Source organism: Anopheles ziemanni, unplaced genomic scaffold, assembly GCF_943734765.1.
Source record: "Anopheles ziemanni unplaced genomic scaffold, idAnoZiCoDA_A2_x.2 scaffold_36_ctg1, whole genome shotgun sequence".
NCBI lineage: Eukaryota > Metazoa > Arthropoda > Insecta > Diptera > Culicidae > Anopheles > Anopheles ziemanni.
This window is the reverse complement of record NW_026690076.1, coordinates 498,021-516,289: the sequence shown is the minus strand read 5'-3', so window position 1 is coordinate 516,289 and position 18,269 is coordinate 498,021.

The window sequence follows — 18,269 nt, the reverse complement described above, 5'->3', positions numbered from 1 at the left end:
GTCTGGAAGGAGTTTCTAAACTGTTCGTTTCTAGCCGTCCTTACGATTTCAAACGAGAAATGGATAGTGCGTTGGAGGCAAATGGATATTTTTACTTGCCAAATTTTTCAAAGAAGCAAATTTATGGGTTCGCTTTTGAATTTCTTTCACAAATGTTTAAAGGCTATAAAAGTTTGAAGGAACAAGTTAAAGCACTTATTTTGGAATTGCACATACAACTTTTGAATATGTTTCTTTCAAACATGGCTACCATTCCTTTGTTCTTGTGGCTGGGAATGACTGTTTTGAGCAAAATAGTAAAAAAAAATTTGGTCGACGAATCTTATATAAATCCGCAGCAAATACTCAGCGAATGTAAAAACTTGCTTTCTCCTTTGTGTTTGATTTCTTTTTTTATCAGTGAGAAGCTTATTATCAGTTTGGAGAAGGATGGCACTTGCTCGCAAACTCCCAATGCAAGAATTGTTGCTGAGCAGACCAAAACAAATATATATAAAACACATTCTATTTTAGCAATTTTAGCTCTCAACGAGGAAGTTCATAAGCTTTTATCACCATATCAGCAGGAGGCTGGCAAAAGTTACATTTTAAAATTGAAAAATTCAACAGAAAAGTCCGGTGTCATTAACGGACTGGTTGATGATGTGCCAATCTTTGTGCACAGAATATTTGTCGATTACTTTGCCGCTCTGTGGTTCTTTGATTGTTATGAGAAGCCCAACGTGAAGACATTCTTGATAGATGACGTGTATAAAAGACAGAAAATTCCAGAAGTGAGGAAGATGTTGGAAGCAAAAATCTGCGAAAGCCATGATATAAATGCTGCTGTTTTGGATGGATCAGTAGTGAAAGTTTCAAAGTTACTGAAAAAATTTCCACACTTGATTCAGAAAACAGATGCTTGGGGCAGAACTCCACTTCACTTAGCGTTGCTTTACCGTAATGAACCAATAGTATGCTTACTTCTAGATTTCATTGAAAGAAATGATTATGAATACCAAGTGGACAAGTTTTTTGGCTGGACTGCCCTCGACTTTGCTTTTGAAATGTTACGAATAACTATTACTAAAAACGAGGATCGAACAAGAGCTGGGCTAAACAGGCTTTTTAAATTTGAATGCAAGATTCTTATGGTACCACCAAGTGCAGGACGGAATCGCAGGGCAAAATTCGTAAAGCTTTTATTTTCAAAGTTCGTGCATGAGTTTTTCCTTTTCAACCAGAAAAATGAAAGTTGTTCATTGGAATCTATTTGGAATCAATACACGTGGTTTGAAGAGAACGATCAATCGCAATCTGAACAGAAAGACTTAAATTTTCTGCTGAACTGTATTGATCGTGATTCTCTTTTGTTTCAAATTGTCGTACAGCATACAGGCATAGACATAACATCAAAAGGAGAATCTTTATTGCAACAAGCAGTAGCGAAACGGTCAATCAATGCTCTCAAGTTTTTGATTGTTAAATGCCAAATCGATATTCCTTACAACCTTGGAGTTGAGAGTGAACTTTTGATGTTAGTGGCATTTATGGAAGAGGATCCGATTAAATTTCAAGATGCTTTCCAAAAATACTGTAAAAAAAACAAAATCCCTCATCTTCATGAATGTACATTAGAGCAAAAACTTGTTGAAGAAAGTTTGGAAAAGAGCTTTTTGATGCAGAGCGATCTTTTATGTCACACGCATCCATACGATTTAAAACTCCCGTCCCAACTTGGTATCGACGCCGGTACCGAGCTGTTGATTTGTTTGGCAATACACTCCAAAAACCTTTCAATTTTAAATCATTTAGTTCTGAAATGTAAGAATATACTTAGCAATTCGTGGATTAAACATCTTCTTCTGAACAATCGCATAGATTGGCATGAGAGTACATTGAAGTTTCTGATTCAACGAAATAAGCAGTTTGAAAATGCTGACGATTTAAGAAGAAATCTTTTAATTCTTGCCATTGAAAGCGCTGAATTCAATATAGTTAAGATGTTGCTTAATTTAGAAAGCAACACAACAGAAATAGATTCGACAGGTAAGCATTACGATGCTTATTTTAGTTGCGTGAAAGGAAATTCAGCTAAAACCATGATTCGTGCGAAAATTTTCAAAATAGTAGCAGAGTTTTATAAGGATTTACCAGAACTTTTTTTCAATCATAAAGATAAGAAAGGCGAGAGTATTTTTTATCATGCGGTTAAGAATGTTCCACATATTGCATATCAAATTATTCAAAGGAAGTTTTCTAAGCCTGTCACAACTTTAATTGGAGCGGAAATTCTAAAACTATTAAACTATTTTGATATTGATGATTTTAATGCAGCAGATATTTTGAATTTTATACCAAGCCAGGTGTGCGTCACCAGAGAAGTTTGCGAAAAAATTTGTGACATACTGGTGAAGAACAAGAAATGTGATTATACGGACTCAAATGGAAGAAATGTTTTACAAATTGCCATTAAGTCTAACAACTTTGATATAGCAGAATGTCTTATAACTCGTCACATTTTGCAGATACCTGAAGACCCTGTTATATTTTTGAGCTATTATAGCACACACCAACTAAAAATAAATAAGGTGTGTTTTAGTATTTGCAAAATTTTGATATCAAATAACAAATTAGACTACAAGGATTCAACGGGAAGAAATCTTTTTCATATCGCTATTGAAAAATCATGGATACATCTTGCAAAGTGCTTGATGAACCATTTCACAATTGAAGCAGTGAATGGAGAAAATAAGAAAAAAATCTTTGAAGCTTTGTTTAATTGTATCAAATTAGTCGGAAATAAAACAGAAAAACAAAGAAAAAAGGGCACACTAGAAATCTTCTTATTTCTTTTATACATGCGTGAACAAAATAAAGAATTTGATTGCTTGAGGGAACTGGACTCCGAAGGTAAAAGTATCGTCTACTATGCGTATCACATTGACTTCAATATTTTGAATGAAATGTGGCGTGTTTTTCGTTTACCAGCTCACGAAACCGAGGAAAAACAAACTGCTTATTTAACAAACGTGTTGCAATCGGCAGGCTTTAATTCAGAAGAAAAAATCAGATTTTTAAAAGACTTTAAAGAAAAATTTTTCAAACCGGAAGAAGAGAGTAAAAGTTAGAGAAAGATTTTATGCGAAAACGACACTTCGATGGTGAAACTTTGTTATACATTCTACGAATTCTCGAAAAAGAAGAGTTTAAAATGAATGAAAAGTGATCTAGTTTTATGCCGAACACGTTATACCATAAGCCATGTAACTTTTTCCCTATTGAGATTATGTTTTTTTAAACGGGATGACTAAGCTGAATTATAAGAACGGATACATTTGTCGCAACATATGTAAAATATTGGTTTTTGACAAATCATGGGTATTTGCCCTGCCATTCTAAGACTCCAGTTGGCATTAAGAAAGTCAAAAAATTATAACAACACGACAGAGTTTAGCACCGCCCTCAGGTAAAGTCTTCAGTGATCAACAATTCGTTTGTTTGTCCCGATCAATGTTTCATTACCATTCTACCATGAGAATATCATAAGTTAGCGAATGCGTCTCTCTTATATCGGATTTACCCTTATTTTAATTGGCTTCAAACAGTTTGATAAAGGTACCGTCTTCTTTTTGATTTGAAGCATTAAAAAACTCAAATTAACGCAATCTTACAAGATTTGAATACAAATTTTTTAGCGAAAATTAAATCGTGCAAATAGGCCGTTATAACTTGTCTCATCATAACCTCATCCCCGCTGGTAGATCACCGAGTCAATAGGATGGTTTCCTTAAAAGCTTGTGGTTGTGCTCTTAATTCACGGTCAGAAGAATAAAAATAAAGGACATTCAAAGCTGTGCCAGCGAAACGCATTGTCACACGGTTTAAATAACGAAATTATCATGAATCTAAACTAAATAGACATTTTGAACCATCGTTAGTCAGCAATTGCGTCTTAAAGTTTCTTGGTTTCAGTTAACTACTAAATAGGCCTTTCTGATTGAAAGCTTAAATGGAAATCCCACAAAGCTCTTTTAGCTTTTCAATTATGTTTTGTTCGATAGCGGTTCCATTATAATTAAAACAGTTGTTTAAGAAGTTATTTCGGCCGTCATATCGCCTATCAAATTGCGCTAGGGTTTACCGTTGGCTTAAGATAGCACAAGGTAAGCAAGTAAGCAAAATGCACACAATTTTAAAAGTTTCGAACATAAGCATTCAAAGCAACAGCGAAGGTTAATGAGCGCAGCGAGCTAGATTGTGCGATGGACGATTCCTACGCACTGTATTTTCAACGAACGTAACTGTTTCTCCAGGCGATTTGCTAAAGATAGTTGCAATGCAGGATGGTAGAGGATATTTGCCTAGCACCTAAGGTCTTTTTAAATCGATTTTAAGGATGCTGAAATAAAAAAAACGAAGCGGAGACGTGCTGCACAGTTTTTCTAATTTATTGCGTTCATGGAGAAGGTATTGCAAAAATTTCCTAAAGATTTCCATAGTACAAATTTTTAAAAATATTGATGTGTATCTGTTTTATATTTTGCGTGTTGATTTTCTAAAACCATGTTGAGTGTGACATTCATGGTCTCTTGTTGTCCTCAAACTTATGTCAATGAAACGCAATTGTATTTTTTTTTGCTTTAAAATTTTCTAAACCATTTCAAAAAACCTATTCACACTTTCTCTAGGCAGGCAGGTTCCTCCAGGTGGCATAGTTTCCTCAGTAAAAATGCTTACTAAAGCGATTCTCCCATTTCCTTTAAAAAGTTTGTTGTATTGATACTCAAGCATATTAATTTTGCTGTGCTGTTATACTTCTAGTTCCCTGAAAGCGTGCTTGTATCTTAAAGGCGTTTTAAATGATTGCAACTTTCACTTAACAGCAACTGTCAAACACTCATTTCACTCATGTGAAACCCAACTTAGCACGTCTAAACGCGAAATAAACAAACAATTTGAGTTGCGCAACTAAAATTTCACTTAACGTAGCCGGGCTGTAAATTTCTTTCACAGCAATGAAAGTTTCTTGACAGCTCGTGCAACTGACAGATCTAGAAGGCGTCAACAGTATAAAACCATTTAAAATCATCGTTAAACGAAATAATCAAAGTCGTTTTCTGCGATATAAGTTCACTAGCATGATTCACAACGCTAAATGAATATTATTATTAATTTTAGAGATAAAATAATACAGCTTATTTACAATTCTACATAATTTGTTTACCGACTCATCATTGCCGGTTGACAGTTAGCGTTAATTTGTTGTGAGTCGTGTAAACGCGTGATGCGTTCGGAAACTTTCAGTTCAGTGAAATGAAGACGACTGAAAGTTTCTCTTGCATGAAAGTTGCTGTCATTTATCTGCAGCTTTAGACAATCAATTCAATGGAATGGGATAAGCGTTCAGTGTTGTCCCATACAAAAATAAGGTTTTGCAACATTTTTGGTGTCTTACTCTTTCCAAGAAGTATAGTCTTATGTGAACCTAACGCACATACTTTTTATCTTAAGCATATACCAAAGAAGAAAAATGTCGCTAGTTCGAGTTGTCAAATGCATTTACATTGTATGATACGAGTCCAACTTACATGCAAACTAATGGAAGACGTAAGTTTGAAATATGTTCATCAATCGGGTTTCAAATCGAAACAGCAAAGCTTATTTTTTCATCCTTTTCTATTTCTCATTTTCGACTGTTCTATCTTGAGCTTGCTCTAACAAATTTTGGAAATTTTGAATAGTGGACTGTTGTAACCACGTGCTCTGCTTCTTTCGACCACACGAAATTATCTAATTGTTTACTGAATGAAATTGAGCAATCATGCCAAAATAGATTCGTCGTTTGAAACAAACCAGAGCATTGTACCAATTAATAAATCGACGAGAAAGGCAAATAAGATTAGTTGAAAACAATGCAGCTTCCGTAGAAGAAAGGCCACAAATGAGAGGGGAGCCAAAGATTCAGCTGAATCTGAAATATATGATAATATGAAAGCGCAATTTGTTCATGAACTTGTTTGTTACATGTTTCAGTCCCTGAAGAAATATGCGAAGCTACAGAGAGTAAACTGATTGGTATAGGTACTGGTATTGACTAAAAAAATGTATTTTTAACAAACTTCTCCATGGACTTGAAAATTGAATGTAATAGATTAAGAAAAATAAAGTGAACCAGAGACTTATAAAATAATGATTTAATTATAGGTGAAAGCGAATTATTGGAGACTTCTTATAACATATTTTAATTTCAAGGCAAACTTTAAAGATAAAGACACGATGATTTTCAAATTTCTTTCAGATGAAACCTCTTAATAGCATTAAGTAACTTTAAAGGAAGATTTTTTTTACATATTCTTTTTGGATTGCTACTACCCAGGTGACAAAATTGACGGTTATTTTTGAAAAATGCAGTGAAATTGCCCTAAATCCCACCGATGTTTGAATGTATGGGTGCGGAATTTCGTAGCGCCGTGTACATACACGGCCTGATGAATGTTTTCTTCTTGAACATTTTTCTAAGCTGGCTGTGCATCAGTTTTGAGCTGTCATTTGTGTTTTCATTTGGTAATGCGACTGTGCATCGTGCAGAAATGTTCAGCGAAAATAAAAGATTATAATCTTTATAAATCACATATGTTTTCACGGAATAACAAGAAAATAGGTAAGAGAAGCCTTTTTCCGGAAACATATTTAGCATCATCATCAACGTCGGTCGGATGTAGGTGTTGAATGAAAAAACGTCAACAAACCAGAAGCTTGTATCAAAACTTGTTGACACGGCGGGAGTGAATATATCACAACCGTTGAAGGAAGTGTTGTTTGAAATGTTCCATCTCTTGAACTTCATATTCGATATAGGGTTTTTTGAGAAGTAGAACTTCGCACAACGAACTTGGTGGCTTCGGGAATTCTCTACAAACTCGCAACAAACAAGGGGAATGTGCTGATGAACGATGTGATCGTCATCGTCAGTTCGCTGCTGCTATAGTGCAACCAGCGGATATTCGACGAAAAGATGCTAATAGCTTTCGAATTGCTGATCGAAGCGATTCAAAACGAGATGTCCCTGGGTAACATAAAGCTACTGCATAAGCTGCTGCGGAATCGGGTGTTTAACTTCCATGTCTGGGTGAAATTCTGGGCACATACAATGCATCAGTACGATTATCAAGGACGGTCGGAAGTAATGTCGGCGTCACGTCAGTAGATGTTGGACGTGGTACAGGAGAATGTCGCGATAGGTACGACACTTCCGCCGCAGGATACCAAAATGATACTGGAGTCACTGTTGACAAACGTGAAGTGTTACATCCGAAAAGAGTTTAACATTGAAAAGGTTCGTAAGATTCAAGGAGCAAGCTTATTCATTTTCCTATTTTTCTCGTTTTGGATTTCATTCGGGCTCACCCTTACCACCACAACGAAGCACGAGGCTACAGTTGATGACACTTTGGCGCCGAGGAAGCTGATCAAGTTCATTACCGATATGCTAAACACGAAGCGAAATTCGTGCAAAAAAATACTGTCCAGCGATTCTACGATCCATCACTTGAGTGCCACAAGCTTTAATCGGGGTTGTTTTCCTTCACGCTGCCGTTCGAGCTGGAGCCGCACGTTATTTTGGGTTTGCGGGATCTCGTCCTTGGGTCCGACACAGAGATGGGATACGCCGGGGCACTCTGTTTGATTTATCACACCAATCTGGCCAAACTGTCACTGAAGCTTGAAAATGCGCAACGGTTGATGACCAACACTTTTACCAAACCGAAAGCTCCGCAGATGATCGCGAAACAGATTGGCTGGCAGGAGTCGATTGCTCGATTGTTGTACACGGTTCCGCGAGGGAGCAAAAGCAGTGTAATATTTTGATCGACATGGATCATGTGGTCAGACGTGAAGGTGAATCGTCGGCGATCAATGGTGCTGGCGACGATCTGATGCGTACACGTACACGACGGTGGCGGTAAGCATGGACCGAAATCGTTCATGTCTGAGGAGGCAATGGTGATCAAGGAGCAGAAGGATACGGTGTAAGATGCGGTGATGAGGAATATCAACTCTTCGATCACTTCCGTCTACTTGGTGACATACAGCACGCGATCGGTTCGCTATCGTTCGCTAAACAGTTAGAAAAACTCGTCGCTCAGCAGCAGCAGCGAGGAGAATGTTTCCTCTCAATAATCGGGTAGGTCGGTGATGAAAGATGTTACTTTCACAAAGCGTAGTGAAAAGTTGGATAGCAACGCTGGAACAGTGTCGAGTCGCAGGGTGTGAAGTACGCTGAAGAAAATGACGCAGATAACCTCTTGTGCCTTGTAACGAGCAGTCTGTGGCTAGGTCAGACTGCATTAGCTTAACCATGCTCGTATCGTAGTTTGCGCTTGCATTCTCGAGATGGGTATTCAGGCTGCACTGATCGATCTTACTTGTCCTGCGGCACCGATAGAACGTAGCGCACTTGCCCTCTGGCATACGATCCAGTGGAAAAAGTGTTCTATGAAGCTACACGACGGAGTGATTTCGCTGCACTGTCATGGTACTCCTGCAGAGCATCAGCAATGACTGGACTGAAATGTCCCACCTGCGTCTCGGTCTGCGAATAACATATTTCCACAGCTCTCTCGATTCAGCCGTTTGCACTGTTTCAAAAACAACATTGTGGTTCGAAGATAAACAGAGATGCGACTCTAATTTTCTCGATCAGAAGGCGGATTGAACAGCAAGTGGATCAGCAGTATGAAAGCCAACAACACGTTTACCCAGGGCCAAGCAAGATTGTGATGAGGCAGTTTATCGATTATGGTAAGTTCATTGATTTATATGCGTTATTGCTTCAGCACTCGATAATTTTTATTTGGAAAGTGTTATTTGCAACCGTCCAGCAGGTTTCAACAACAAAGGCCGGAAGGTTTCTGCATTGCTCGTATTGACCGTGGTGGAACCTTTGCTGCTTGTAGAGGCTATGGTTTCGGAAACGAGACAGGACATACAAGCCAAAATAGTGCTGGAAAGCCAGGGTAGGCCAATATTTCCAGTGACTGTATCGACGAGGGATGAACTTTATGCAATGATGATGCAGACGCTCTGTTCGCCGCAAGAAGCAGCTAACATTATGATACAGGACGAGCAGCAAGCTAGGAAGCAGGTTTACTCCATGGTAGCTCGATACATGCAGTGTTTGCGATTTTGTTGCATTCGAGTTCATCGGCGAAGATTATCCTGTTTGCAAGCAAGGTAAATGTAAACAGGTAATTTTTTGTAAATTTGTACTTTTCTATATTAACCTTTTCGTCTTTTTCGTTGCATGACTGCGAATTGCAACTAGACGGTTTTTGGAACACGCGAAGAAACTATTCCAGAAAAACTGCTGAGACTGTTAAAATAAATCCTCTGTTTGAATTCGAATTTATATTTTGTTTTGATTTGATGGCTTTGAGCTGTCAGTTCTGGAGTTGGGATGGAAGGGTTCAATTTATAATAGTAAGGATCGGATCAGTGCACCCACGGTGGGTTCATTTTTCTCGCACACACTTGCAATTTTGGCTAAATAAGACTGCTATTAATCTTCTATGCAGCCCCTTTCTAAGCCTGGTGAAAATTATCTAAATCGTGTTTTCTGTCACTTGGGTAGTTCAAATGATCCTATACTTCTTGTTCTTCTTCTTGGCGTAACGACCTCTTGGTCATACCTGCCCCGTTAAGGGCTTACGAGACTTGTTTCCCTGTTGTACGCGAATAGTCAGTCCTCTCGTACAGGGGAGGGTCCGGTCTCGGTTGGGATTCAAACTCACGCCGTCGAGGTGGTGAGCCTCGGGGCTCATAGGCCGATTATTCAACCGGCGCTGCTGCTCGGTTGTCGTAAACCCCCGTGTCATGTCGTGTTAGTAGTTGATATACGTGTTGTGAAAACAACGGTCCGATAGGGCCAGTTCAAATTGAACCGGTTGGAGCCGCCAACAGAGGGCAGTAGTTGTGGTGAAGGGTCGCGTCCGCTAGCTGGTCCAGATCCGTAGGGCCTATTATTCGGAAGAAAGAGACGACTAGCTGACAGACCCGGCTGATAAAATGATTAAAGGGGCTCCACCCGGGGCAATGACTTGGTCGTTTCTGAACAGAGAAAGCAAGCACATGAAAATTTTTAAACACCACTCATTTTCGCTTTAAATAATAAATAATTAGAGTAGAGAAAAAGTGTTTAAAAACATGTGAGAGAAAGAAAGTAGCAGTCGAACCGAAAACTGTTGCAGGGTGCAACAAAACGATTACTTAATATTTTAAATTATTCCATGTAGATGTGCGTTATTGATAAATTTACCGTTTAGGCTGGACCGCGCAGTATTTCTTTGATTGATGCTTATTCCTTAAGGTCCATTGTCGTACACCTTAATCACGAAATAGATTCAAATTGGTTTTGAAAACTTACGTTCGCATCATTTCTTTTCAACACACAAAAGCTAGCTAAGGCACGAGATATTGCAAGACGTTTTGACCACTCAATCATAAACATTACAAAAAACCCACGCCAGTTTAACTTTGCTTAAAAAAGCCCATGTTGGTTGCTGACAAGGACCCGAAGCCCGTGTAATCAGGCAAATAAGCTAGTAATTATAAATACTATGTAAAAAGTTGTACTTTCCGTTCTTAGGAAGCATTTCGATCCGAACACGGTAAGTTTGTCAAATGGCTTGATGAAAGTTTGATGCTACTGAAATTTGGTCGTTTCTGGCACTTAAGAACGTTGAAAAGAGGCAGTAGCATAGGAGATAGCGTCTTGTAGTAGAATATTTATAAATTCTATGTAAAAAGATGCACTTTCCGTTCTTGCAAACCATTTCCATCCGAACGCGGAAAGTTTGTCAATTGGCTTAATGAATGTTGGATACTACTCAAATTTCGTCGTTTTGGCACTTAAGAGCGTAGAAAACAGGCAGTTGCATAGGAGATAGCGACTTGGTGTAGAATATTTATAAATCGCCCTCTTAAATTACTGTTACACCATGCCATGAGCTTAGATAGCAATACCGTGGAAAGCGAGCGAAGCGAGTACGAAAGTGAGATGCAGACAATTTCTACCTTGAGCTTAGATAGCAATAGCACAGTTGAACGAGCGAAGCGAGCACGCAAGAGAGATGCACAATTTCGACAATTTCTACCTTGACCTTAGATAGCAATAGCACAGTTGAACGAGCGAAGCGAGCACGCAAGCGAGATGCACAATTTCGACGTTCCGGTTATCCCACGCACTTGACGGTTTCCCCAGCCGCTATGCTTTCGCTAAGGATACTATGGATGCAGGATGGTAGGGGAAATTTTTCTTGCGCTGAACGAGTTTTTGGTAGTCGATGGTTACTTTGGCGAAATAAAACAAAGTAAAACGTGAACGTGCTACACAGTTTCTTTCATTCAAACAGTTCGAAAAAAAGGGATTGAAACGTTTTCCTGATGCGTTGAATATATTTTTCTGAGCATCGCCAAATACTTTCCAGCACTTCACATTACAAACTGCGTGTGATGGTATTGCAGGATAACGTTTTCCTGCATACGACATCATGGTTACAATCGTACAGTTGTGTACTTTTGTCGCAATCATTTACGAGATTTATAGAAAAAGCTTCTTTTTTCCCACATTGACAATAAAACAGTGCATCACAATTAAAAAAATCTGAACTGGCAAATAAATGACACTAATCCAAGCCACTATCAGGAACATTTTTTCTTTTCTTTAAATCGTTCTCCCGCACCTATATGCTTCCTGAAGGATTCTAAAGTTTCCAAACCAAATCGATTGTTGTGGACTCTGAAATACTTTCCAGCTATTCAAATTTATATAAATTAAGAACTTGAAAGATTTTACTTGGTAAGAGTGCTACAGTTACCAATCGACAAATGCTCCATAGATCCCATTCACTCTCAGGTGGTGCTGATGCGGGGTGAAAATAACCGACGCAGAGCAAAACGACAACACAAATGCAATGTTTGCGCAACTGGCGCTTGCATCCTGGTATCAGGACTGACCAAGATAAGGACCCAAAATAAGAAATAAAACAAAAGAAAATAGTGTACTTTCTGAAGTTGATTGACCATTTACCATCTACTTAAGAGATCTATTTAAAGTAAAACTATTTAACAAGAATATTTTCGCTTAACTACATTTGAATATTTATTCAACCTCACATCCTTAGAAAACTACAAGAAAATATTAAAATGGTACCGGTAGACATTGCTTGCACTTCGCCACCTGTTTCCACGCCACCTTCGGGATTTCGGGGCTTAGGAATTTGCGCAGCTCCAAATACTTTTCAGTACTATCGCTAAACTGGAAGCTCTACGTAATGGTGCTATATGACAACGTACTTCTAAGCACAATAACCAATACAGTATCGGTGTCCAGTTGGCTTCAAAGTATTCAAACCTGGTAACGAAGTTCACCGAACCCTATTTTACTTGAACAAATTTCGACCACCAATAAACGGTTTCTTCACAATCACCAAATTCTGAGCATACAAGTACCGAACAGACATCTAAACACTGCAATGCACATTCCCTTTCCATTATACCCGCGCTTACATGCATCCTGTCCAGCCGCTATCATCAGATAAATTCACCACGGAATCAACAATCGTTTACATCGAAATACTTCCCAGCTGAACCTTTTAATTCAAAAATATCTATAACGGGCCGATCTGCTTTAATAGAATTTTCGCGGAATTGGTGCAAAAGGAATCGAAATCGCAATAATCAAATGTAATTGGTGTGCTTGCTGAAGTTGGTTGGTAAAGTAAGGACTTTAGTCAGGAGATCTGTCCTTTATTTTTGACTAATCATTTGAGTTAACCTCCTTTGATTCAGTGTTCTTGCAACCTCAATAAAAACTAAAATTTTGCAATAGAAGACGTTAGTAGCTTATTGCACTCAAGCCAGTATCTATATTTAGGAACGTAGAACATTCAAAAAAGATTTTGTTTTGCAAAAGAAATTATTAGACTTTGACATTTACTCTCTGTCGCTAACCGTTCCTTATGCAGGTTGTCATAGTAGAAATCAACGATACATAAAACAAATGCGATTTCTACATTGAGTTCTACTTCTGTTCAGTATCAGATCTGGACAGTACCTTTATTTATAGTTTTGAAAAGGTTCTCTTTTAGGCCAATTATTGCCATTTATCAAAAATCAAAAGAAAATATAAAATGCTTCGCGACTGTTGTATATTACACAATATTGGATAGGGAATAATAGATCATTGGTAACATTTTTCATGATTTTTCTAAGATATTTAATAGAGAACGTGCTTGCAGGTTATTATACTAAAGGCTGATTCGCACGTCGGCAAGTGCAAGTGGCAAGTAAGCAGGCAAGTGGCAAGTAGCCGTTCGCACTGCAGGCAAGTACTTGCCGGTAACTAAACCACCAACATAAGTAAACAGAAAGTTATGAAGTTTAATTTACCATGATTTGATCTTCAATAAATAAAAATATCGATCATTGATGCAATAAAATAATATTTCTGTAGCAAAAGTCGTAAGTTATCCGCTAAAAATGACGAAAACGAAACAGTTTTTGTTCGACAACGTGTAATTACACGAGTTGTCAACCAATACATGCACCTACTAGCCTGAAAAATAGACTCGGTTCTATTCCAGTGGCAAGTAGCTACTTGCCACTTGCCACTTGCTAGGTCCTGATTCGCAAGGGGTAGCTACGCGGCAACTTGCCACTTGCACTTGCCACTTGACGCCGTGCGAATCAGCCTTAATACCATATTAAAACATGCCCGAATTGAGTCGGACAAAGCACATGCTAAAGAATGCCCTTTGCTGTGCCAAAACAAGCTGGCAATGTTGAACTGGCATAGGTACTGTTAAAGGTTTATAATTGGGTGTTCAAAACAGTATTTTCAAAAACATGGTGAGAAAAAAAAAAAAAAATTAAGATTTAATTTTATTCCGTTAGTAAAATGTTATACTAAACACAAAAATTTTGTTTTACCCTTACAACACCATTAACATTCCACTACCAATTTTATGCGCTTAAAATAAATGCGTATTAATTTGGATGCTTTTGTGCGCTTAAAATAAATCGCAATATGGCGTTTCTTACCCAATGCTATTACCGCGTGTTTGAAAAAGTCATTTTAACAACCGGTGGGACTAAGTCTCAAGGTATTGTTTGCTTGGAATAGATGTGTCGCGAACCTGTTATGTACCAACAAATAATTGACATGGAATAATTCTCATGGATTTAAAAACTGTGGTATCGAATTGTGCAACATGCAAGATGATGAATGAATATTTTCAAATGAAAGTGTTGGTAAAATAGTCTGGGCACTGCATACAAAAATCAAATATAACAGACGCGAAAATACGGTACATCCACAATTGACCGATCTCATGCAAAACAATGATCGTTAAATTGGTACAGGCTAAATCCATGGATCCCATTTACTCTCAGATGGTGGTTCTGTGGGATAAAAATATATAAATTTAATTTTTAATTGTGTAATTAATAGTTGTCTATGGAAGTTTGCACTCTGATAGCAGGATTGGCCAGGATGACGACTCAAAATTGCAAAAAAAAACAAAATAAAATAGTATGCTTGCTGAAGTTGTTTGGCAAAATCAAGTACCATCTACTAAAGAGATCTATCTAAAGGAAGAATATTCAACATGAATATTTATGTTTGACCTATAATTAAACTCAACAGCCTGCATGCCAGTGTTCTTCCCAACCTCCACGCCATATGGGGTATTTGGAATTAAATACTGCAACAAAGCCAAACACCAAGAAAGATGTTTTTTACTGTCTGTTGCAAATCGATCCTATTGCCCATCATCATTGCAGAAAATATAACGGGAATTAGAAATCTAAAAGAAAATCCTAAAATGGTACCGGTTTACTATGCTGGCATTTCTAAAACTACAAAAGTATGCTCCGCCTCCACCTAAATTATCATTGAGGTAAACAAAAAAGTGTGGCCATTAGTTTTTCAACTAAAACCAGTGATTGAAATAATTTCAGGGCTTATTGATTTGCGCAGCTCCAAATACTTTTCAGTACTATTACTAAACCGGATATATCGGTTACCGGAAGCTGCGAGCGTGATCGTGCTTCAGGACTATGCTCTCCTTCGCACAACCAATACAGTATCGGTGTCCAGTTGGCTCCAAAGTATTCAAACCTGGTAACAAAGTTTATCAAATTGTATTTTGTTTGAGCAAATTTCGACCGCTAACGAGCGTATGACAGTTTCTTCACAATCACATAATTCTGAATATATAAACGCAGAATAGGCATCCAAACACTGCAATGGATAATTTTCCCTTTCCATCAAAATTATACCCGGCCCTGTTCGACCGCATCATGAGATAGATTAACCACGGAATCAACTGTCGTTCATCCCGAAATACACAAACTTATAAATTAAAATACATGTATATCTAGAACGGGCCGATCTACCATAATAGAATCATCGCGGCATTGGTGTCAAAGGAATCAAAATTGCAACAATCAAATGGAAATGGTGTACTTGCTGAAGTTGATTGGTAAAGTAAGGTTCCAACCACTCAAGAGCTATGTCCTTTAATTTTGACGAACTGTTTGAATCAACCTCCTTAGAGCCGGTGAGAAGAATGTCCTTTTATGAGCTTAAACAGATCGCAATATAGCGTGCCCTGGCTAGCTAATGTGTCTAGAATAGAAATGTCGCGAACGTAAGTTATCATAAATTAATTGAATCCATTTTGTGCTTTGGGGTGTATGAAATATTTTGTTTATGCCTCACATCATGTCTACATGGACTACATGCCACGATAAGGACATTATTATTAAGTGTCCCTCCCCTTCAAGAAACCACCCCCTCTAAAAAACCCTGCAGGAATCAGCATAACACATAGAATTACTGCGGGGTCCGGTGTGAACGAAAATTTTACCAATTTAGCACATCTACTATAATTCAAAGCTTTAAAGAATGTGGTATCAAAATGTGCAACATGCAAGATGCTGAATAAATCAATCACTGATATCTACAATTGGCCAATGTCATGCAAAAGAATGATTGTGTAATTTATGCAGGTTAATATTTGAATGGGTTAGCTATGGAAGCTTATCTTCGTTAAACCGGTCTTGCCAGCATAAGGATTAAAAACTGCAGTATGAATAAGTAAATGAAAACGTTGTATTGAGTGAAGTTTTCTATATTTATGTCCCCATCAGAATCCAGCAGGAACAATAAATGTCTTTCAAGATTGTTGTAAAATCTCAATGTACGAGCTGTAGACATTTCAAATTCATTGCGTAGCCCTGTAACCGGGCCGTTTTAACTAGTCGCCCTCTTAAATTACTGTTACACCATGCCATGAGCTTAGAAAGCAATACCGTGGAAAGCGAGCGAAGCGAGTACGAAAGTGAGATGCAGACAATTTCTACCTTGAACTTAGATAGCAATAGCACAGTTGAACGAGCGAAGCGAGCACGCAAGAGAGATGCACAATTTCGACAATTTCTACCTTGACCTTAGATAGCAATAGCACAGTTGCACGAGCGAAGCGAGCACGCAAGCGAGATACACAATTTCGACGTTCCGGTTATCCCACGCACTTGACGGTTTCCCCACCCGCTGTGCTTTCGCTAAGAATACTATGGATGCAGGATGGTAGGGGAAATTTTTCTTGCGCTCAACGAGTTTTTGGTAGTCGATGGATACTTTGCCGAAATAAAACAAAAACGTGCTTCACAGTTTCATACATTCAAAGAGTTCGAAAGGAAGGGATTGAAACATTTTCCTGATGCGTTGAGAATATTTTTCTGCGCATCGCCAAATACTTTCCAGCACTTCACATTACAAACTGCGCGTGATGGTATTGCAAGATAACGTTCTCCTGTCTACGACAGCATGGTTACAGTCGTAAAGTTGTGTACTGTTATCGCAGTCATTTAACCAAATTTATCGAAAAAGCTTCTATTTTACACCATGTAGGAAACAAAATAGCGCAAGTCTTTACTTCACAATTTAAAAAATCTGGATTGAGAATGAAGTAACACCCATCCATGCCATGTACTGCCATGACCAATGTTTCTCTTTTTTAAAATCGCTCCCCCACTCCTGTATGCACCTCTGCAGAATATGAAAGATTCAAAACCAAAACGATTGTTGTGGAGTCTGAAATATTTTTTGAAAGAAAACTTGAAAGAAACTTTTGATAAGGGTGCCAAAGATGCCAAATTACAAATTTCCCACACATCCCATTTACTCTCAGGAGGTACCACCCGAGCATGTGCTGCGGGGTGAAAATAACCATCGCAGAAAAAAATGACAATAAAAATACATCTACAACGGAGACTAATGGAATAAAATTGGTGCAGGTTGACATTATTCTAATCGCTATGATAGCTTGCACTGACCAGGGTAAACAAGCACAACCGCAAAAAAAAAAAAAAACAAATGGAAATGGTGTGCATGCTGAAGTTGATAGGCAAGGTAAAGTATCATTTTTGAAGAGATCAGGTAATAACAAAAGCAAATAAATAATTGCATGTATTTTATATTTCATAAATTATTTAAGTTAACCTACAGTCAAATTTTCTACCCTACCTCACTGTCAATTGCGGTCTTTGCTATAAAATATATATTTTAATCACTACATCTAAGCCAATATTGAAACTATTAAGAACTGTCAACATGAAAAATTATTAATATCTGTGGTACCGTTTCTAATACAAGTTGTCATTGCAGAAACCATCAAAATAGCACAATCGTTCTAAATTAAGCTATACTTCTGTTCCGAATGTCACCAGGATTGCTATTCGAGTAAATCAGATGATGGTGGTGCTATTTTCTTGAAATTTGGTTCAAAGCAAGCAGCAAGCTGACGAGTTTTTGAAAATTATTGTAAAAAATTAACAACGAAATAAATGAACGTCAGTCATTTCCTTCACAAATTCATCATTGAATCAAATATTTGTAATATAAATGTTTCCTATCCAATGTTCAGAACGTTCTCCGCTTATCATATGTGTACCATAAATATGTCGCAAAGTTAAATTATTCAAAACAAAAAAGGTGAAAAATTGCTGTGGCTTGGGGTATAGTAAATATATCTCAGTCCGTTGCATCATTTCTGCATGCACAACTGCTCATGATAAGGACCCATTAATTATATAACTTCCGTTTAGCAGGAGGAAGGTGAAAAAAAACCGCCAAAATAACTTGCTTAAAACCAATAAAAGATAAATCTAAGCTTAAAAACTAAAAATACTAAGAGGTCCGGTTGTTCTGACACATAACAATC